Here is a 24,756-nt window from a genome sequence, read left to right on the forward strand (position 1 = left end):
TTGCACTCGCACTCACACCTAGGGACAATTTGGAGAGCTCAATTGGCCTACCAAGCATGTTTTTGGGATGTGGGAGGAGTGCCCGGAGAAAACCCACGCGGGTCCGGGGAGAACATGCAAACTCCACACGGGGAGGGCTGGAGGTGGAATCGAACCCGCAGCCTCCTAACTGTGAGGCGGACGTGCTACCCAGTGTCCCACCGATCCGCCCTATTATCATTATTATTATTATTATTATTATTATTATTATTATTATTTTGTCTGGTGTTTTATTCCTTGTTTTTATATTCGCCAATCAAAACATAAAAATCAGACATTTGGTTAACTGCTTTATATAACAATATGTATGTGTGTTTTACGTTGTTATATGAGTTGGTGTCCCCAAAATTAACAAATGTTGGCATAACGTTTTTTTTTTCCATCCTTTTACTCAAACACAAACACATTCGATATAATAACACCATCAACTACAAGCCAACAAATACAAAATTAAAACATCAATGTCGGCATAAAATGTGACGGCTGGCAATGGCATAGCGGCAATGCTGTCACTCACTTGTGAATCTTCGCGAACGACCAATCAGCAGCGCCAGCGAGCTTTAGATGGAGGAGGGACTTTACGAGTCAGTGACGTAATTTCCCGTTTACGAACGAGTCAGTGACGCGCTTTGCTGTTCACGACCGGGTGAGAGACTGTTGCCAACGGACAGTGTGTAAGTGTTGTATTATCGAAAGAAATTTGTTAATTACCCGAGCCGATTATTATTATATATAATAATTTGGGGGTGGTTGTGTAGTTGCATTGTTTGATGTGTATGGGTTGTTTCCACTGGATGTTGTGAAAAAAAAAAAGCCGTATCAGTGTGTGTGTGTGTGGGGGGGGGGGGGGGGGGGGGAGGGGGGGGGGAGTCATTGAACGTTTCGTTTGAACGAATCTGTTGAGTGATTCAGTTCACCTAAAAGTACTGGAATGCACATCACTAGTGAGGAGCTTCGAGCCGACTTCTGGTTGGCCCCGCCCATGTGTTTTAACTTCTGGTTGGCCCCGCCCGTGTGTTTTAACCAGCCAATCAGAACAGAGCTCGACAGATTCACTCGTGTGTATCCGAAATGTATGAAACTGCAGTATAGGACTGATCGACAGGGGCGCTGTTCACATACACTGGGATACACTCAAAATCAGGTCAAGTGGCATGTAAGGACTATCAAAGAAAATGAGAATATATGATATTTAGACACTAAGGAATGAAAATACGCACTTTTTGTTTATGAGGACTTTGGCATAGTCCTCATATTACATAAAACAAAATGAGAATATATGCTATTGAGACACTAAGAAATGCAAATAGACTCTTTGGTTTATGCGGACTTTAGCATAGTCCTCATATTTCTCTTAGGTCCCCGGAGCCCAGGTGAAATGTCAGGTCAATTGTCTCCGTATACCATATAAACGCACAACACACACCTACAAGTACAGACACACAGACGCACACACACGCACGCGTGCGCGCACACACACACACACACACACACACACACACACACACACACACACACACACACACACACACAATGGCAACAGCTTCATAAATACGCCATGAGGAAAGTCCCCGCCGAATGGCAACCTGTCAAAGCCATGCGACCATTTATTATTTGTATAATTATGTCACATGAAACGAAAACTCACTGGTCATGTTTCTTTTTGAATGTGCTTAGTCTCACGTGAGACGCCTTTATGAAAGAGTTGAGGCAGCTTTCGCAAAACAAGCCAATTTGCACCTGATCACGTTGTATGCTAATAACCAAAACACAAGCATGGTTTTAGAGATGTTTATTTCTGCTCTCCTCAACCTTTCTCTGCATCCTGTACGCGCGGGTTCACACCTGAGAGTTGGCAGTGTGTCAATGAGAAGCGTCCGTCGGCGGGCGCCACAGTCAATGAGCGCGACGCTGCACAGTTATCGTTCTAATTAAGATGCCACACTTGAGTTAAACCTCAGCATTACCATTTGATGGGGAATTGATCAGGCTGTCAGAGTCAGGCAATGGAGAGGGGGAGATATAGGTGGTGTGTGGGGGGGGTATCAACATAAAAGCAGTGCAGTAACAGAGAGATCTTGTTCATCACCGCTCACGTCGCACTCAATTCCAATCATCAGACTGGATTGGCGGCGTCCACGTCCAATTGGACTTGCAAATACCAAAATTACTACCATAAGTATTATTCCAACAATTTGGATTTAGAAGAGGACTACGGAGTCGTCGATAGAAGGGTCAACGATGCCAGAGTGCGACTCGAGCCGCACACGTTGGATGACACACGGAGCTGTCGATTGAACGTACGACCGCTTGCACGCCAAGTCACGTGGCCAAAACGGACTTGCGGGCGTTTGGGTTGCTGCAGTTCAAATGTGTGAAATGTGTCAGCGTTTGATGACATGCAGCACAGCTGCTCGGGCGCATCTCGTCACTGCCGCATTCAAGGGCAGCGATGCATATTTACTCAGCTCACTGCACACATTTAGTCACGTTGATTTCACCGATAGCTTTGCACACGGACGTCAGCTTTGCTTCGCTCGTTGCTTTTCTATTGCCAGGAAATCTTTTCTTGCTATTATTTGAAAGCAGCAAGACTGCAATCTTCTCGTTTCTCATTCTTGGTTCCGGCCTTCAAGACGGCTGCTGTTGCTTTCAATGTGATAAGAGCAACGATTCGTTGGTTGTGAAGCATGATGCTGGATTGAGGCGATTTATTTTTAATGATCATCAGAGGAAAGCCATTGCGACTTTTCTTTGTTGAGCGGCGCCGTAAGCAAGCCGACAAGCAATGGCAAGCGTTGTCGCTAACAGTCGGGACCCCGAGGCTCCTCTGTTCAGTGATTACCACTGATGGCGATCATCTACATAAGAATGGCGATGTTCAAGGTTAGTTCACGCACAAATGATTTCCTGCAACCATTTCAGACAGCTCAATCATGCATTTTCCACTCAGTGTCATAGCAAGGTCCATGGACGTTCATCTCTGCCTTCTCCCTCTCTCGTAGTATATGGACAGGGAGAAAAGCTATCGAGGAGACATCAAATCTCGTCTCTGCGTGCGCGGAGGAGCCTTTCTCCTTGCCTCGGCATCTGCAGCTCGTTCCTTATTATTCATCATCTCAAACGAGTCTCACTGCCGACAAAGAAGCAAAAAAGAAAGACCAACTGGCCGGGCTGTCCACAGAAATTCTGAGAAGGGAATGATTTGCCTCTGACAAATGGATAGAAACTCAGAGAAGAGCTGAAAATCTCTTTCATCCATTAGTTCATTCTTTTACGTGCTGCACAAACAATTTAATTTCCATGCTGACAGATAATCGTCAACCATTGGTAATCTCGATGATTCCAAAGGTAATTTAAGTTTAACAACTGTGTCTGCGCAGGAAACAAAACTGCAGACATGAAATATTTACAAGGATCGATGCTGTGCTACAATAAACGGGCATCGACTTTTACGGGCAGGCCAGACATTGTGCAGCACATTTGAGGCCCACTGGCAAAAAATCACCTCACTACAAGATTGTCCCATTATGATATGTACCAACAAAAAATTCGAGGAGCTGGAGCAGGAGCCGGTGTGTGAGGTCCGGCTACATTGAGCGTCTAGCGTAGGTGTGATCGTTTGCTGTCTGGTTCCGATCCTCTGGAGCAGGGTTGGACTCTGAAGTTAGCCATAGCGAACAGATGTGGGCACAGTGCCTCTACGTCGGCCTTGGACCGCATCAATGAAAATGTATTGTGTGGTAGCTCCGGCCCCCACCTCTCCGCCTTCGGGTCGTGTGCATCTCGACCTGCTCATATCGCCACCAGGACACGGATACGTTTCTCGTAACGGCAGCAATCTCACTCTGCTACCATGTAGCTTCTGACACAGAAATATCGCCTGACCCGAGTAGCTGGAAGCAACGTGATGGTCGGTGTCAAAAGGCACTCCTCAGCTGTTCATCCCCAGCGACCCCTCCGTCACCATGTCAGCCCGCTGCCACGTTTAAAGGGAGGCTCGGGTCGGAGCAGAGGGGTGATGGAGGTTAATAGAGCGCCTCTCACTCTCTCGGGCGGCCATAAAGGGCGCAGACAGCCGGTTAGCACTTCAGTAGCGGCTCAATCGGACGTGTCGCTTTGTGTTAAATCTCAGAGACGACAGGCAACACAAGATCCGGCCGGCGTGACGGAACACCCAGAGCACACAGTTACTCCCACGACTGAAAACGTGACGCAAATAGACATCATCTTTGCTTGTTACTTTCTTTCATTGGTAAATAAAATGCATGACACTCGTGTTAGAAATACAGCGGCCGCTTTCATCCTGGCCTTAAAGGTGCCCGAATGTTGCTCCATCATGCAGAGAAAGGGAGCACCCTCAGCACTGCGTTTAGTGGGGGGCGCCGGCGACACTCTGCCGGAACGCTGCGGGTCGTAGGGGGACAGACAGCAGAACACATGAACGCGACGCTGGCTGACAACTTGCAGCACACGAGGTGCAAAAACAAGGGCCGCTGACCCAAGCTGACTGCCGCGACAGGACAAAAGCGAATGCTCACAAAGTGGAAAAGACAAAAACGTGGCACTGCCCCATATCAGGTGTGGCGGCCACGTCATTAGCTTGCTGTGGTGACAATGGGACTGGAGCCCCCCGAGCCAGGACCGGAGCCCTCCGAGCCGCCACCGTGCTACGCTGCTCACAATGACACCACCAAACAGTGTGTACATTTGTGAGTGTATGGTATTTGGGGAGTTGAGCGGCTGTGGCAGGCTGTCCCTTAGGATCAGATTTGACTCGTGAGCATCTAACCCCTTCCTCAACACACGGACAAACGCGCACATGTAAACTTTCATCCATCCATCCATCCATCCATCCATCCATCCATCCATCCATCCATCCATCCATCCATCCATCCATCCATCCATCCATCCATCCATTCTTCCGCTTATCCGGGGTCAGGTTGTGGGGGCAGCAGCATCAGGAGGGACTCCCCAGCCACTTCATCCAGCTCATCCTGGGGGATCCCAAGGCGTTCCCAGGTCAGCTGAGAGACAGTCCCTCCAGCGCGTCCTGGGTCGTCCCCAGAGTCTCCTACCGGTGGGACATGCCCGAAACACCTCCCCAGGGAGGCGTCCAGGAGGCATCCTGATGAGATGCCCGAGCCACCTCATCTGGCTCCTCTCAACGTGGAGGAGTAGCGACTCTACTCCGAGTCTGTCCCGGATGACCGAGCTTTTCACCCTATCTCTAAGGGAGAGCCCGGACATCCTGCGGAGAAAACTCATTTCGGCCGCTTGTATTCGGGATCTCGTTCTTTCGGTCACGACTCATAGCTCGTGACCATAGGTGAGGGTAGGAGCGTAAATCGACTGGTAAATTGAGACGCTTTGCCTTTTGGCTCAGCTCTCTCTTTACCACGACGGACCGGTACAGAGTCCGCATTACTGCCGACGCTGCACCGATCCGCCTGTCAATCTCGCGCTCCATCCTCCCCTCACTCGTGAACAAGACCCCAAGATACTTAAACTCCTCCACTTGGAGCAGGATCTCATCCCCGATCTGGAGAGGGCATTCCACCCATTTCCGATCGAGTACCAGGGACTCTGTTAGGGTTTACAGATTATCTTGATCGTATGATTATGTTGGAATGTAGACTAGAATTATTAACTTTGTTTAAACCTTTTATCTTTCCTTGACTCTGAAAAGTTTAACCATTCAGTTGTTGAAACTTTCCAAATGGTGTGGAAACATTCTTGCTTAGTTAGTCATCTAAAATGCTCCACTAGTTTCTGTTTCCACGACCTTGTAAAACAATGAGCTGGGACCCTCCGCACTGATTAACCAGTTGCTGAGGTGACCGCCAAACATGTCCAATGTCACCCCTACCCTGCTTGTTCTCAATAAATATGCTCTTGCAGGAGGCCTGAGTCAGACCTCATTCGATCATCGCTGTACGCACAGCGACGAATGGACTCTCCACCTGCAGGTATTTAAAAGGACTTACTTGTCTCCCGTGTGGTTCTTGCAAAAATAAGTTAGAGTGAGCCCCACTGTAACATTTTTGTGCCGTGACCCGGATTCTCTCATACCCGCCATCTGGCTGACGGAGGACGACGTGCTGCATTGTCGACAAGCCAGTGTCCATTAGGAGGACCTGGAAAAGAAAGACCTGGGAAGAAAATTCTTTGCTGGGCCAGCATCTTAGGTCTGCCTTCGTCTGACAAAGGTGGATTGATGGGATCCGGCAGTGCAACGAACCAGGGGACAAGTAAGTTAAAGCCCTAAAGTTGTGTGATTGTGTTGTTGTGAAACGCATAAAGAGTTAAAGGTGCACGAGAGATACAGCTTTGGTTTGTCCGAGCTATGAGATATATGGCTTTGGTTTGTCCGAGCTATGAGATACGGCTTTGGTTTGTCCGAGCTATGAGAGATACGGCTTTGGTTTGTCCGAGCTATGAGATACGGCTTTGGTTTTTCCAAGCCAAGAAACAGCTGGGATTCTAGTCCCAATGGAAGGAACGGGCTAAGAAAAAACAGAGCTTCTTTTTCCTAATTGAAGAAGGGTGTAGATTCTTTTTTTTTGTCCGTTTTTCCAAGCTGTTTTGGAGGGTTTAACACCCATCCTGGATAGGCCTAAAAATAAAAAAGCGCTGGAGTTTGTGTGGTTGAGTGTGTGACTGGTAGGGTAAATTGATTAAATAGCAGTTCTAGCATTGATCCACGGCAATAACACAGGCTAGTAATTTGTTGAAAGGTCAATTTAAACCTGCATTGAGGATCCTCAAAGAAAAAAAAAATTGAAAAAAAAATTGGAAAAACTAAAACTACTAGAATTAAGATGGGAAATAAGAACGCTAAAGCTCTAGCTCTTGAAGGAGATGAGAAGTTTATGGCGAGTAGATTTCTTAAGTGTATGCAATACATGCCGAAGTGGAAGAAAAAGTATGGAGTACAAGGAAAGTTGAAAGTTGAAATGTGAAACGTTGTGGTAGAACTTTAAGAGGAGAGTGTGGCTAGGAAGCCAAAGGGACTGAGAAAGGAAAGATAAGAGAGAGAATTGAGTTGTGCTAGAGTGTGGTTGAAAGCTTCACAAGAGAGGAGAAAACAAATCCAAAAGACAAAAGATAGAAAGGTGAAAAGTGGCCGCGAGTATCAAAAAAGGCGAAAGTTCTGATGTATTTCATCTCGATGATAATGGTAATGATCTAGATGAAGATACAACGGTCTTCTTCCAAAGTTCCCAAAGGGGCAGAGGAAGAGTTAGAGACCAACAAGCCTGAAGGCCACCATACAATTCAAAACCCCCATCAGATTCTGACAACTGTTGGAACTGTGGGAAATATGGACACTGGTCAAAAGAGTGTTTTAGAAAAAAAACAAAACCAAACAAAGGGCGGAGGAAGAGACAGAGGAAAAGTCAAATTTTCAGCATGACAATCAGAATTCTGAGAATAAAGTCAGAATTCTGAGAAAAAAAGTCAGAATCCTGTCACCCCTCTTTTTTTTTCTTTACTGGCCCTAATCCTCTTCCGTAAAAACATGTCATTGTCAGATTATTAGAATTTTTGTTTAGATTATTAGAGCTCCTGTCCATACAAGAAGTATGACAATGCTGTTTGTATGCCCAAATGACAAAAGATCAAATTGTGTGCACACTAAAGTTAAAATTTGCAAATCAAGTGGTAAAAAAATGCAAATTGCTTCGAAAAGATAAATACAAAATTAGAATGTGCTCTCCTCGCGTGCGTGGGAGGGACCAGCTCATGATCGACTGCAGGAAATGGCCAGCCTGTGACGAATCATTGGTGCTGGGACCTACCTTTCGCGCGCGAGAGCTGTGCATGTATGTGCGTATGTGTTAGAATGATGAAATTGGCTAAACTTTTAGTGCAAAGAAATTGCTAGACTTTGGTCTAACAAAATTGCACCGCAAAACAGAAGCAATTTTGAAAAATAAAAATGAGCAGAAAAGACAGAAATCTGTTTGCGGGCAGAAACTGATCCACACTAGTGCATGTTAGTGTCGAGCCCTCATGAGAAATTTGAAAAATAAAAACGACAGAACATGCTTTCAGGAATTGGAAGAAGCAAAATTGTGAATTTAAGACATTGCAATGCTACATTTAACAAGAACAATTGATTGGTTGTGTTATAAGATTATACAAACTTCTACATGTGAGCTAAATCTGAGGGATTGAGTTCTTTAAATTTAAAAACAAATAAAAAAATCTGATTACCGTATTTGCCGGTGTTTAAGTCGACTCGGTGTATAAGTCGACCCCCTAAAATTCGACGGAAATTTACGATTTTATATATCCTTTGTATAAGTCGAGCTCAATTGTTGCATTATATTAAACTTCAAAATTCAATCAGAAATATGCGAAATTTATTGACGAAATGTGTTCAAATTCCGGGAGGCCGTGCGCATGCGCAGTGGCCGGAAATAGCTCCAGCCGAGCGGATCGGCTGTTTATAAGCACCGCGGAGGAGATCGCGGAGCCTCATTCGACTTCCAGCGGCCGGCGCACTCGCGCGCGCCGCCTGGCACCACCGGGAGGCCGTGCGCACGCGCCAAGTGGCCGGAAATAGCTCCCGCCGAGCGGATCGGCTCTTTATAAGCACCGCGGAGGAGATCACGGAGCCTCATTCGACTTCCAGCGGCCGGCGAGCTCGCGCACGCCGCCCGGCACACCCGGGAGGCCGTGCGCACGCGCCAAGTGGCCGAAAATAGCTCCCACCGAGCGGATCGGCACTTTATAAGCACCACGGATGAAATCGCGGAGCCTCATTCGACTGCCAGCGGGCCGCGCACTCGCGCACGCCGCCCGGTTCAAATTTTCTAAGTGCCAACGGCTCTTGCGCCATAAAGAGTCCGCCTCGGCTGGTTCCCCATGTCGGCCAGAACAAGTGAAAATTCGTCCTCTTCCCCTGGAAGTCTGGCCAAGTTTGGCGAATATTTTCTAAGTGCCAACGACTCAACCGCCGTAAAGTGTCCGCCTCGGCTGGTTCCCCATGTCGGCCACCACAAGTGAAAATTTGGCCTCTTCCCCTGGAAGTCTGGCCAAGTTTGGCAAATATTTTCAAAGTGCGAACGACTCAACCGCCGTAAAGTGTCCGCCTCGGCTGGTTCCCCATGTCGGCCATAACAAGTGAAAATTCGGCCTCTTCCCCTGGAAGTCCGGCCAAGTTTGGCGAATATTTTCTAAGTGCCAACGACTCAACCGCCGTAAAGTGTCCGCCTCGGCTGGGTCCTCCGGTCGGCCAGAACAAGTGAAAATTCGGCCTCTTCCCCTGGAAGTCTGGCCAAGTTTGGCGAATATTTTCTAAGTGCCAACGACATTCATTTAGACATGGCGATTAAATGTTTACGTACCAGTAGTTATTGTCGTTGCTTGACGCGCGATGACTCGCACATTCGCTCAATACCCAGTACTTCCCCCTAGCAGTCATCGTCGCTGTCTGGCTTTAGATGTCCGTTATTGAGGTGAGAATATTTAAAATTGTTGCTGAGGATGCGTGTTAATGCGACGAACGCTTTATAATGATTCAGTTTCTCGCTGTTTGATGAGCCTGACGGACTGAAGGAATGAGGTCGAAATACAAAAAGTCCTGCCTCGCTACAAAAACAGATATGCTCAAACCTCATTGAATAAAGTACATAAGCAGACAAGTATATTCACATATTAAATAAATAAAAGAAACATTTGAAGCATATAATTATACCTACACACCAAATCAATAAAGAAGACATAACTAGACATTTTTGATAAGTGGTGATGAGAAAGGTTTTTATAACTTTATGATCTGATATATATATTTCTGAGGACTTTGAAATAACAAATGACTTTTGATATATTGCCTAAATACCTTAATGACCCTTAAGGAACTGTGGAATGCATGCCTGATGTTTTTTCTCTGAATCATGGACATGGCCGCAGTCGTCTTGACCGTTCAGTACTTGATTGTATCTTATGTTTTGACTAATGCTAGACGCCAGTTTTTGATTACTACTGAACGTTCTGCACAGAGGGAAATATCTTGACCTAACAAAGAAAAAGATACGGTTGAATGCGGTACGACAGTGTATGTCCGAGATTGGAGGAGAATGTTCACAGGAAGGTCACGTGGAGATAAAACCAGCTGGTGCCAGAAGGAGCCACCCGAGAACTCGGCCAAAGATGATCGCCAAGGCCGAGATACGGGATGGAAGACAACAACCCCCTCCACACACACACACCAACAGCCCCCACCAACACACCGAATCGCCCATAACCAGCACCACTCGCATGGAAGCAGACTCTCCTTCGAACTTGCCCCACCCCGAAGACTCATCGCCCATCAATCCCGGCCCACAATGTGCTACTGAATATAAAACTGATCTAACAACCTTAGACTTTGCCCTTTTCTGAATGGAGACTTTCCGCTCTTGAAGGGCCCAGCGCTGTATTGCACTTTCCTGAAAACAGAGCTTTTTGAACAAGAATTGTGATTGAACTCAACCAAGCTGTCTAAGTCTAATTTCTGCTTCAGTGTCTTTGCATTTTCCTAAATCTGAAGAAATCAAACGAGCACGCAGTGAGTAAATTGAATAACAGGTGATTGGCAAAGGCTTTTGCCGTGAGGCGCAGATAACGCGCTCCCTAAATTGTGGACAAAATCCAACAAATGGTGACCATCCGACGTGATTTCTTCAGAAGGGAAAGTGCATGCTCCACAAAGGATTCTTCCTTCTCCGCTCTTGCTCAACAGTATTGCAGTCCGATCGGCACAAAAGGTAAGGGGGAAACTTTTTTTTTTCTCTCTCCCAGTTCAGCAATATTGTGGAGTGAAAGCGGAATACAAAAATTAATAATTTCAGCTCTGTGTTCAGGAATGGTGGTTGTATAGAAGTGTGTGTTTGTGTGGAATTTGGTAAAAGTGATTTGTGGAAAAAATTAAAAATACAAAAACAGGTGAAGGCGTCGCTGATATAGCAGTACGGATGCCGAGCGACTCCAATAGTGTGACCTTAGAACATTATAGGGCTGTCTAAGGCGAGGGACATCTGGGATGTCCGAGTCGTGGTGAATTAAGAGAAAGGTGGTGAGGACTTTGTCTGATCAGCAAAGGGCGCTCACACCGCTGGAACTTGTGGGATGCCAGTGACTAGCATATGGGCACCTGAGTGGCCTCAATAGTAGACACTTAGGAACTTATACTGTTGCCTAAGGTCGGGGTCGATTGGATCGGCCAGGCCACCAATACGAGTCAGGGACTCGTGAAAAAAAAATATAATTAAAAAAAAAGAAAAAAAAAAAAAAGAAAAAAAAAATGGTGAAGGCATCGCTGATATAGCAGGACGGATGCCTGGCAACTTCAATAGTGCGACCTTAGAGACTTATATTGTTGTCTAGGGCGAAGGGTAACTGGGTTAACCAGGTCGCTACATAATTGTTGAAGTGTGTCTATGATGATATTGTGTGGAAAGCAGGCTTGGCTGTCAGATGGGACAGCGGCGCAGCTGAAGAAGTGAGTGATTAGTTGTGGTGCTGTTCATGGGATGGAAGTGATGATTTGTGGTTCATGAAGAACAATAAGTTGATTTGTATAAAATTGTTGATTTTATTTTGATTTTGCATGAGAGTTGGAGTCAGAAAAAATGGCTTAACAAGAATTTGATAAAGAATGTATATTTAATTAGCATGAAGGTTATATCCCATTGTGTGGTGGGGTTAAACTGTAATCATTTTTGTTTTCAAAAGGGTGCAGCTCTAAAGTTTGGGCCAAACGGTCAGGTGGGCACAAATGCACCTTTTGGACAGAGGTGGGGGGTTACATTGTGCGACGTGGTGATGGCGAGGCTCTCCGCACTTCAGTTGCCCCCCCCACCCTTGTTATCAACTGGGAAGATTGTCATGTCTATGTTGTGGGCCCGTGTGTTTGTTTATGTGTATGTTTGTCTTTGTGTATCAGTTCGTTATAAAGGATGGAATTGCGTTAAATTGGTGCACGGAAACGGTGTGGTAGACAATGGTTAATCAGATTTGCATTGTTAAATGTAAAAATTAGAAATGATAGAATAATCTGAGGGTTGTGGTCAGAAACTCGTCCAACGAGGAGAGTGCCCAGCCCTCATAAAAATGTGAGAGTAAGAGAGAACATACATTGTAGAATTGGATAAAATTAAATTATGATTGCAGATTTTAAATTTAGGGGGAATTATTGATTGGTTATGACATAAGACTATACAAGGACACATGTAAGGATAAGTCAAAGATTTGAATCACTTAGAGTTAAAAACAACAAATAAAAACGACATTGCAAGGGGGCACTTTTTATTAAAAGAACACCAAGTAAAGTAAGTAGGGGGCATTCGTGATTGGGATTAAATTAAGGATAAAATTAGGTCAATGATTAGAAATCAATGGTGCTCTACACAAAAAGGCTTAAATTTTTAATGGGGAAATATTTGGAGTACTGTGTTGGTCTACATAGGTCATGGGCCGAGTTTATTTGGTTTTGATTGTGGTTTGGGTTTATTTTGTTTATTGTTAGGTTTTCCTTGTGTTTATTGTTAAGGTGTTCCTTGTTATTCTCTTATCCCCTGCATTGTAAATGTCTTCTTTATGCAGATAGATTAACAGGCTAGGAATTTAGTGAGGAGAAAATTGATCAATTGATGGGGGTTAATAATTGTCCAAATCCTAGTTACATGTTTTGAGGGACCAGAGCAACGACATTATATTTAATTTGCAGGCCATTATTTCGTATGTGATGACAGTGTCTAGATAAGTAGACTGTTTTATCAAAAATGTGAGAGTGAAGGAGGAGGTTTGATTTGTAATCTGGCATTTGGGTGCCACTTTTAAGAGTCTGTGCAGAGCATAGATTGTTTTTGTTTGTTTTTAAAGATATATTTGACAGTTTATCTCGGTGCAGTAAGGATAAAGCAATTTTGAAAGACTTAAAATTAAAAGCAAAATTACATTTTAATTCTGACACATGCCAGCTAACATGAGGATGGCAAATAAATGAATAAATACTCGCTCAAATGCGGCATGTGTTTTAAATTGGGCGATAAGACATTCACTTTCAAGCACTATCATTTAGCGCTGCTGACAACAATAACTTATGAGATGGTAAACCAAGGAGGAGTGTCATAGTTGGAACACAGGCGCTGTATGACCTATAGATTGAACAATAACATTCACCGCATATACAACCATGTTGGTAGATTGTTAAATTACATTACAGTTTATTACAAAGGATTTCGGAACTTTATTTGATGATAAACACTGGAACGAGGATTTTAGCCGTGTTAATGGGTAGGGTGGATGGATTACTCGAAAAAAAAAAAAAAAAAAGCTTTTGATAAGGGCGGCTTGATAGTAAGATGATGTGTGTGCGCAACTGATAGGATACAATATGTTAATGGGAAGATTTGGGGTGTAAGGAACAAATACTACACATGAAGACTGATAACACGAAGATAGTTTTGTGAAATTTGTGTCCCAGTGTGTTCTGCCCTCGCGCATGGCACAAGTCCTGAACTGAGTCCTTGTACTCTACTGGCTGCCTCAAAATCAACAGAGGACTGTCCCTGGTCATGAGACACCTTTGACCTTTGGGAGAACAACAGGAACTATTATCATGCTTGAAGGGGGCAAGCACAGCTCTTCACAGGACAAGAACCATATAGTTGGTGGAATACACACAGTTGCAGATCAAAAAGAAAATGGACTGAAAGAACAAAGACAAGATGGACGCATTTGAGAATGGCGGACGGTCCAGCCCTGAATCATCATCATGAGAATCTAAGAGGAGAGGCTGCTAAAGACTTGCACGAGTCACATGAAGTCAAACTGGACACATTGCTAAAGACTGCTGAAGCATTACAAAGTTGGTGGAGTGTGGGACAAAAGGGATGGAAGTGTGTTTGGGTGCTGGGGCAGACATAACTGAGGAGTTTTGATAAAAGTGGGAATAATAAGGCTGCTTATTGACACTGAAACGGGGATAAAAAAAAATAAAATACATAGATAGGGACAGTGAAGATGCACTGACAAATTACACAACCGCGTGATCAGAAACTTTGCAAGGTGGACATTGATCAATAGAAATTAAATCTTTTGAATCATAAATTTTTATATGTAACTTAGCATTTCGAAGACATAATTAATCTAACTGAAATAATGAAATTTTATAATTGGACCAGTGAAAATTTGGATTCGGGCAACAGAAGGCTGAATTGCTAAACTTAATTGACCTTTATCAAAACAACAGAATTTAATTACACATCAACTGCGACTGACTTATAGGATGCATATTTCAGCTTGAATGGGTGAGGGGCCATAAGAAAGTTGGAATTCTGGATAGTCGGCAAAATAGTAATACAGTAGGGCTTTAAATAACAAATACATTGACATGACCCTTGCGACAATTGATTTAAATGGCAATTTATGATCGGCATTTGGGGTTAGGATTAACAATCCATCCATCCATCCATTACTGGTGTGGCTTGTCCTTACGAGGGCCACAGATGATTAACAATAATAACTAGAATTATTCATTTCTGTAGAAATTGCGTGTGAAAGCGAAGAGGCTGAATAAAAATTCGGGGAAAGCTACAAGGTTATGTTTAAATTTGGAACGTGATGAATTGGCTAGAAAATTGATAAAAATTTAGAAAGAATTTTGTAAAATTGGGCGTGAATTTTAAAGTTGAAAATTTGAAATTTGGGGAGTGGGAAGTTTTGGAATAGGTAGGCCTAAGATGAACAGTTAAAAAAAAAAAAAAAAAAAAAATTGAAATGAGTTGAGTCAGTGGAAAAAAAAAAAAAAAGAAGAAAAAAGGAAAACTAGAAGAAATTAGAAGGGAAAAAAAAATGAAACTTTGCAAAATTTTACCGCAATGTTGGAAGTGAGGATGTGAAATTTTAATTTGAATCTCGGAGGTTAAAAGTGTAATGGAGTAAATCAGATGAATTATGTGGAAGTAGTTAAGATTAAAATAAAAGGAAGAGGAATGCAGAAGAAGTTGAATAATAATAAAGTCAAGGCAATTCAAATTTATTTATATATCCCACAAGCAAGTCTCAAAGGGCTCCAAATGTACAAAAATTGCCAATTTAAAATACAAGAACAATAAGTGTGAGGGCCACAATGATGATCATGACAGCAAAAATATTTCTAATTGGTTTTGATAGGAACAAAGGGGGAACATGGAAGAAGGTTTTCAAAATTTGTGATATAGCGTCACTCAATTATCAAGAGTAAGTCTTTCTTTTTAATTCTAAGAATTGGCATCAACAAAAATGAGAACGATAATCCAAGGTTATAGTGTAAGTGGCAGGAGGAAGCTGTGTATATTTTTTAAACATTATTTTCAGTATCATTATTTCTTAGGAGGGTCAGTAATGCTTGTGAGGAGATGAATGAAGGAACAAGGTGACAGTAAAAGGGAGTGCTCTAAAAATTTTTGTTTTTTTGCCAGAGGTAGTTATTTGGAGGGATGAATTTAAACTGAAAGCAAAATGGAACTGTTTAGTGGAAGAAATATGAGAAGGTGGAAATATTGAAGTTACAGCTCAACACAAAGTGTCAAATAGTCTAAGTGTGAGATGTGAGCAAACTAAATGGGGAGTTAAATCATGTTCCAGTATTATGCATATTGGCAAACGATGTGAGGACAGGAGACCAGACAATTAGATATTAATTTTGGATTTAAAATAAAAAAGGGAAATTTTAATTGAGGAGAAAATTTTGCATAGGGAGGGTTCTTTTTACAATTTAATATTGTATGTTTTATGTGTGTGTTGTGGGATGACAGTTTGTCTGTCATGCTGTATGAATGTCAAGTCTGTACTTGGGATGGGGTTTGTGTATTGTGAATGGTTAACATGATTTAAGGTTGGGGTGATGTGATCACAGCAGAGGATAACATTCCTCTCACCTGAAAAATATAAAGATACTACAGATTTGAAAAAAGCAAGATTGATCAGGGCTCATTTTGGACTAAATATGGGTTTAGGATTACTCTGGGGCACCATTGACAACAAAAGACTTCAATGGAGAAGGCCCATTTCAAGATTATGACCAGACGTGACTATACCAGCATTGACAATCAAGACTCTGAGCCAAGACAGTGTATGACAACAACTCTGGACTTACCTGACAGTGTGACGAAATGTATGTGACGGAATTTGTGATGACTTGCTTTGTTTTGATGTTTTACCTAATTGTATTGCAGCCTCTAACAGCAACCCAGGGAGCAGATTGTGCTTTATTTGTTAAACTTGCTTTACTTTGCAGGTTGTCAACTGCAGTCTTGGAGAATTTTGTGTCATGTCTGTGAACATGCATTAACAACTAACCCCTTACTTTTCATAACGAGTTTGTAAATGTGATCGGTTTCATGACAGGCTCGGCAGGCTCCAATTTTCTATTTCATGCGTTTGACATGCGCCCATGTGTGGATTATTTTTATCATTATGAATTTTATTTTTTGGTATTATGGATGTTTATTGTACGGAGAGCTGCATGCACAGCTACAGGTGGGTGGTGGCTTTTGTTCATACAGCCATGGGAGATGCTGCCAGTCGAGTTTCAGGGACTGAGAATTGGTGATTCCAGGCTAGGATGGCATCTGGAGGTACACCGGAGTCCAGCTGGCGATGGGTATGTCACCATGGATATTGTTATTTTTACTTTTTAACCATTGTGACACATTTTTTAGAATGTGTCAAAAGGGGGAGGTAGAAAAATAATAAAAAAAAAAAAACAAAGGGGGGAATTGTGAGATTTTAAGTGTTTTCAGATTTGATGGTTTTTAAGTCTTCAACATGCTGGACGGAGGAGAAGAAGCAGCTCGGCAGAAATGAAGTGAATGGGAGACAACATCATGAGATGGAGCCAAAGCCTGGTAACAAGTGTGAAGAGTTTCAAAATAGCTCATAATAAACTGTAGACCTTCACAAGATAGGATCAAATAGGTGGGAGAGTATTAAATGTAAAAAATTAGAACAATAACATACAGACTCCAAACAAATTGGGAACAGGTGGATTATGAACGTTAAAGTTTGAATAACACATTATTCACGTGATTGCAGGATAAACAATGGAAGGGATTGATAAACTGAACAAATTTAAGATGATTGCGGTAGTATTATGTCGAAAACAAATAGATTCAACAAGTTTTTTCCCTATAAAATGGTGCCGTTTGGGTTTGAAGTACATAGTCGCTTCAAAGGAGGAAAAGCATGATTTAAGATACGTGATTGATCAATGAGAAGGCTATCCCTTGTACCAGGGGGGTCAAACTCATTTGTTCACGGGCCGCAGTGTAGTCATAGCTTCTTTCGGAGGACCGGTATGACTGTCATACCCAAATAAATGTGTGAGCACCTCATATTATATAGAGTAAAAGCTACAAAACAAACTGACAAGTAACTCGCTTTCAAATCAGACAAATAAAAACTGGTCTAATATTTAAAAATAAAATATTATTAAAAGTGAAGACAATTTGCAATTCGAGTAATGACTCATGAATAAAAAGCACAATTTGTCTTCGGGGGCCGCATAAAATCATGTGTCGGGCTGCATCTGGCCCCCAGGTCTTGAGTTTGACACCTGTGCCTTATACAAAGGTAAAGTAGGATTAGAATTTGATAAAACAGATATGGACATCATCATATTCCATTAGAGTTTGAATTGCTTGCAATACAATTACAAATTAGTTAACACCTGTGTGATTGATTGATTGATTGATTGGGTGGTTGATTGATTGATTGGTTGGTTTATTGATTGAGTGATTCATTGAGTGACTGACTGAAGGGCTGAGTGGCCGAATGGGCAATTGTTCGATGTCTGTCTGTCTATATGTATGTACTATATATGTATGTATGTATTTCGTTATTTGTTTTACGTATGTAATTCGTTATTTGTTTATGTATTTCTCTTTCACATTTTCTTTCTCATCTTCCACTTCTTTCGGCTGCTCCTGTTAGGGGCCGCGACTGCAGAGCGATCGTTTCCATATCTTTCTGTGCCACCAACCATCTGCATGTCCTATCTTTGTCTCTGCCACACTCTCCATTATTTTGGCTAGTAGATTTCCAAGCCTCGCTTCTAACATTCTTTCCGATAACTTCATGCTTTGCTTAATAAACATAACAACACCTCTGTAGCTACTACAGTTCTGCGCATCGCCGTGGTCTGAATTAAGAAATAGAAGTCAACACCTTTCCGGGGAACTTCTCGCTTTTTAAGAATCTCCCCTGCCATCTCTCCTTGATAGTTCCATGCTGTCACTGGAATGTCGTCTAGGCCAATTGCCTTTCCACTCTCCATCTTTTACAAATGTCTGGGTATGAATTTTATCTATATTTATTTTTCTCACTCATTGGCGGCCCCACAGAGGGACTTGTAGCGGCTCCACAGAGGGACGTGGTGTGCCAACAGAGGGACCCTGGTGGCATCAACGATTTTGGTGACCTCAGTAAAACTGAGGTCAACAGAGGGAGTGAAGGAATGAGGTCGAAATACAAAAAGTCCTGCCTCGCTACAAAAACAGATATGCTCAAACCTCATTGAATAAAGTACATAAGCAGACAAGTATATTCACATATTAAATAAATAAAAGAAACATTTGAAGCATATAATTATACCTACACACCAAATCAATAAAGAAGACATAACTAGACATTTTTGATAAGTGGTGATGAGAAAGGTTTTTATAACTTTATGATCTGATATATATATTTCTGAGGACTTTGAAATAACAAATGACTTTTGATATATTGCCTAAATACCTTAATGACCCTTAAGGAACTGTGGAATGCATGCCTGATGTTTTTTCTCTGAATCATGGACATGGCCGCAGTCGTCTTGACCGTTCAGTACTTGATTGTATCTTATGTTTTGACTAATGCTAGACGCCAGTTTTTGATTACTACTGAACGTTCTGCACAGAGGGAAATATCTTGACCTAACAAAGAAAAAGATACGGTTGAATGCGGTACGACAGTGTATGTCCGAGATTGGAGGAGAATGTTCACAGGAAGGTCACGTGGAGATAAAACCAGCTGGTGCCAGAAGGAGCCACCCGAGAACTCGGCCAAAGATGATCGCCAAGGCCGAGATACGGGATGGAAGACAACAACCCCCTCCACACACACACACCAACAGCCCCCACCAACACACCGAATCGCCCATAACCAGCACCACTCGCATGGAAGCAGACTCTCCTTCGAACTTGCCCCACCCCGAAGACTCATCGCCCATCAATCCCGGCCCACAATGTGCTACTGAATATAAAACTGATCTAACAACCTTAGACTTTGCCCTTTTCTGAATGGAGACTTTCCGCTCTTGAAGGGCCCAGCGCTGTATTGCACTTTCCTGAAAACAGAGCTTTTTGAACAAGAATTGTGATTGAACTCAACCAAGCTGTCTAAGTCTAATTTCTGCTTCAGTGTCTTTGCATTTTCCTAAATCTGAAGAAATCAAACGAGCACGCAGTGAGTAAATTGAATAACAGGTGATTGGCAAAGGCTTTTGCCGTGAGGCGCAGATAACGCGCTCCCTAAATTGTGGACAAAATCCAACAGGACGCACACCCACGCACAATGAGATGCATGAGAAACGGCCTTGGTTACCATCGCATTTGAAGCGATGAATACGAAGTTAAGTTTTATGACTCGGTGTATAAGTCGAGGTCGATTTTTTTCGGTCGATTTTGGATCGAAAAAGGTCGACCAATACACCGGCAAATACGGTAATTTGCCAGCAGTTTTTATGTGTTGAGCTTTTTTTGGATTGGTGGATTGTTCTATCAGGAACCTTGAGCTGAAAATGGTATATGAATGTTGTGTGGAGTGCTTGGATAAATTGGGACCAATGTGATAGAAAGACTCCTTTTTGGAGACTGTGTGTGAGATGCAAATGAGCTTTGATGAATGATTGCCTGAATGAAAGGAAAATACAGATTGAATGGTTGAAGTTGTTGGTGACTACTATGGGAAATTAGTAGAGCAACTTTGAAGAAAGAGTGATTTTGAGTAAGTTGAATGCTAAGAAAAAAAAGTTTGCTTTTGGATTGATAATTAACTAGAGAAAAAAATGGAGAACCAGTAACACATGCAGAAGATGTGTGAACTGGGAAATTGAGAAGTGTTTTGGACAAACTCAAATTAAATGATGATAGAATCATATGTAGTAAAGAACACATTCTCACAAAAAGTTTGTCAAGGTGTGAGGCATGGGCGTTGCCAAGCCTCAGAAGGAGGGAGTGAGTAGGACAGATAGTGAAAGTAGTAATAATACAACACTTTACAACATATGGATTCTCTAATACATTTGGCATCATACATTAAGTTAAAATTTTCTCAAGCTTTTCAAACTTTTGCTTGAAGCAATCGGAAGATGATTGAAAAGTGACATAAGCTATGAGGAAGTTGTGTAGGTGTGAAGGGCACGCGCTTATGCGCTTCCCTGGCTAATCAACACTTGTTTGAATGAAAAGGAGGAGGGGGAATTGGCTGGGCTTCCTGAAAAACTGTGGACAAAGTGCCCATCTGATGTAGGACTTTTAATGTCCATTACCCGAGTACAAATCCAACCAAGATCAGAGAATCTCCTTTAAAACATGAGGCAGTAAATGGGAAAGCCCCTGTCATAAATGGTCTTTGGTTAGGAGGAATCATTAGGAAGTGCTCAAACTCTTCCCGCAAATACTCCTATTTGTTCAGTTCAACAAGGCAATACAATTGACTACAAGAGTTGCAAAGAACAGACGAAGAACAGTCCTTGGCAGATAGCATGATCAGAGCACTCAAACTGAAAGATGTGTCAAATGCAAATTTACTGCCGCCTGATCTTTCTTCCCCACAGGTCAACAACTGCTCCAAGCCAGGAGACTGGGACGACATAAACGTCATCAAAAAGGACAAACTGGGCCAGCCATGGTGGGAGGGGCCATTCCAAGTCTTGCTGGCTACCCCCACTGCACTGAACATTGCTGGAAGGCCAAACAAAGTTTCACCTCAACCACTGGACGTTACAGAGAGTGCTGTACCCCATTTTCGGAGTGGGGGGAAGTCTGACTACAAAGGGGCCTCGTCGTTTAGGGCGGGGCGTCTCAATGTTGGTGAAGAATGGAATCCATTAGATCCCCACTCTGACTAGGCAATGGGAAATATCAGTGTCTCTGCCAGCCTAGTAGCAACGGGGCTCCACATGCCAGGTGGATCCTCTGCTGCGTTGTGGTTGAAGCGTGCTATGGTCTATGGGCTCGTCTGAATAGACCAAGTGACAATGTCGACCGAGGAAAAAGATGGTCACATGATGAGAACTTTGAGGACTGGTCATGGGACCCCAGAAACCCACACGAAACACTTGATACCGGTGCGTGATGTTCACTGTGAGATCCCACACACAGGAGAGATGCTGTGTGTTCCAAACTCCCCCCCTTCCTCCACACAAGTTCACCTGGAGGCCAGAACAATGACTGTCGCTGAAGCGAAATGGGTGGCCTCTGTGGAAGGGGTTGGATTTTAATGCCATGCTGTCACAGTCAATGATGCTACCCCTACCGCCCTGCACTCACAGAAAAGAACCTGTGATCGAACTCTTTTGGATTAGTCCCAATGTGACTGTTGAAGGACGATAGATGCCACAAGTGGCCTAAACAAAAAGGCTACCTGGAATGGACTACACGTGTTTCATCCAAGAAAATGAAACCCACGAATGCATTAACGACTGCTCTCCAGGAGGAAACTGGATGGGAGCTTTGGACATCACCGCTGTGTGCCAGGATGGGAGAGCCATTTCAAGGCGTAAGGGCTCTCCTACCAACATGGCTGCACCATCGGACGGGACCTTCTTCATTCAGAACGGATCGTGGCTTTGTGGTCACAAGAGTGGTCCAATGCTGCCTGCCAACTGGAGACGAGTGTGTGCACGAGTGTGGGTGACCGACCACACCTACAGGGTTCAATATCATCAGCTGACGACAGCACACAACTCTTCTGGACGTCGACGCAGGGCTGTTGCAACCTTTGACCCTCATGACCCTGTCTGGGGTGCGAATGTTCCTGACGACCATAAAGTATGGTCCATCGGAGACAAAGTTGTTCATGCGCTTTTTCCTTGGATCGGAGTTGGAAAACAATCACTCTTCATCGAGACACTGAACTATCGTTTTCAATCTTTTGTGAATTTCTCACTGCAGGTCAATGATGGACAAAACAGAGAGATTCAGGCTATTAGGCTAATGGTCTTGCAAAATAGGATGGTTCTGGATTTGAAGACTGCAGCACAAGGTGGCATGTGCCACATTATTGGGACTTCCTGTTGCACATACATACCAGGAGAAAATAACACACACATCAACGACGCCATGAATTCACTGAAGAACTTACAGCGGGCCATGTCAAAAGACAAAGTCCCACATCAATGGGATTTCTTTTCAAGGCTATTCTCTGGCAACTGGTGGTAACTGCTGTTGAAATTTGTGAATCCTGTGCTGGTGTTGTTGTGCTTATTTGCGATCTGTGTTGTCCCGTGTTTGAAGTCTGCTGTATCAAGATCTTTATCTTCTACCATAGCACAAGTGCAAATACAACATATCAGACATGTCAAATCTGATGACTATGACGCGCTCCGGAAAGATGATTGCGATGATGCTGTTTAGCTGTACATATTTTACAGAAACTTAATGATTTGACCATCGAAAATGCCTCGCAAGTGATGGATACAATGATGTACTGTTTCTGTGTTTTTATTTTTATTTTTTATTGATAGCATTCTGGTCACCTAAGGCAGAGGGACCGTGTGAGACTTTTCCTGCATTAAAACATCTTGCCGCAGGTTTTTCACTCACACACTAAATTTGGTCTGGAGTGATGAGGAAAAACCTCATCTTCACTGGAAATTGTTGCTGTCATTGTTTGTTGTTTTTATCATGTATCACCCTTCACGATTCCCAACCCGTCCCTGATCATCTCTGTTTTTTTTATTGTTCTTTTTTATTATTACTTTTATTATTATTCTTTCTTCAATTGATCGGGGTTGGCATAATCATATGATAAACAGGAGGGATATGTTAGGGTTTACAGATTATCTTGATCGTATGATTATTTTGGAATGTGGACTAGAATTATTAACTTTGTTTAAACTTTTTATCTTTCCTTGACTCTGAAAAGTTTAACCATTCAGTTGTTGAAACTTTCCAAATGGTGTGGAAACATTCTTGCTTAGTTAGTCATCTAAAATGATTAAACTCAGTTTCTGTTTCCACGACCTTGTAAAACAATGAGCTGGGACCCCCCGCACTGATTAACCAGTTGCTGAGGTGACCGCCAAACATGTCCAATGTCACCCCCACCCTGCTTGTTCTCAATAAATATGCTCTTGCAGGAGGCCTGAGTCAGACCTCATTTGATCATCGCTGTACGCACAGCGACGAATGGACTCTCCACCTGCCGGTGTTTAAAAGGACTTACTTGTCTCCCGTGTGGTTCTTGCAAAAATAAGTTAGAGTGAGCACCACTCTAACAGACTCGGATTTGGAGGTGCTGACCCTCATCCCGACCGCTTCACACTAAGCTGCGAACCGCTCCAGTGAGAGCTGGAGATCACGGCCTGAAGAAGCCAACAGCACCACGTCGTCTGCAAAAAGCAGAGACGCGATGCTGAGGTCCCCAAACCGGACCCCCTCAACGCCTCGGCTGCGCCTAGAAATTCTGTCCATAAAAATTATGAACAGAATCGGTGACAAAAGGCAGCCTTGGCGGAGTCCAACCGTCACTGGGAACAAATCCGACTTACTGCCGGAAATGCGGACCAAACTCTGGCATCGGTGATACAGGGACTGAACCGCCCTTATCAGTTGGCTTGGCACCCCGTACCCCCGAAGCACCCTCCACAGAACCTCCCGAGGGACACGGTCGAACGCCTTCTCCAAGTCCACAAAACATATGTGGACTGGTTGGGCGAACTCCCACGCACCCTTGAGGATCCTGCTGAGGGTGTAGAGCTGGTCCACTGTTCCACGGCCAGGACGAAAGCCACACTGCTCCTCCTGAATCCGAGGTTCGATCTCCTGACAGACCCTCCTCTCCAGCACCCCTGAATAGACCTTACCAGGGATGCTGAGGAGTGTGATTCCCCTGTAATTGGAACACACCCTCTGGTCCCCCTTCTTAAAGTGGGGAACCACCACCCCAGTCTGCCAATCCGGAGGTACTGTCCCCGATGTCCACGCAATGTTGTAGAGGCGTGTCAGCCATGACAGCCCCACAACATCCAGAGCCCTTAAGAACTCCGGGCGGATCTCATCCACCCCCGGGGCCTTGCTATCGAGGAGTTTTTTAACTACCTCAGTGACTTCGACCCCAGAGATTGTAGAGTCCGCTTCGGAGTCTGCAGGCCCTGCTTCCACAATGGAAGGCGTGCAGGTGGAATTGAGGAGGTCTTCGAAGTATTCTCCCCACCGACTCACGACGTCCTGAGTCGAGGTCAGCAGCACGCCATCCCCACTGTAAACAGTGTTGACGTTGCACCCTCCTGAGACGCCGGATGGTGGACCAGAATTTCCTCGAAGCCGTCCGGAGGTCATTCTCCATGGCCTCGCCAAACTCCTTCTACGCCCGGGTTTTTGCCTCAGCAACCGCCGAAGCCGCGTTCCGCTTGGCCATCCGGTACCTGTCGGCTGCCTCCGGAGTCCCGCAGGCCAAAACGGCCCGATAGAAATCCTT

At 43.8% G+C, this 24,756-nt stretch overlaps 2 long non-coding RNA genes across 2 annotated transcripts in view; one reads left to right on the forward strand and one right to left on the reverse strand.

Annotated features, from left to right (window-relative positions):
* Window positions 1–24,756, reverse strand: part of LOC148388110 (uncharacterized) — a 45,494-nt gene that overhangs the window by 14,812 nt on the left and 5,926 nt on the right. The gene's annotated exons all lie outside the window — the stretch shown is intronic.
* On the forward strand, window positions 2,101–23,497 carry LOC148388111 (uncharacterized). Its single transcript, XR_015862002.1, has 2 exons — window positions 2,101–6,008; window positions 6,132–23,497. It is a non-coding gene; the product is annotated as an uncharacterized LOC148388111 (long non-coding RNA).

This window comes from Syngnathus floridae, chromosome 13 (genome assembly GCF_059516105.1).
Source record: "Syngnathus floridae isolate MCC-2025c chromosome 13, RoL_Sflo_1.0, whole genome shotgun sequence".
NCBI classification, from domain to species: domain Eukaryota; kingdom Metazoa; phylum Chordata; class Actinopteri; order Syngnathiformes; family Syngnathidae; genus Syngnathus; species Syngnathus floridae.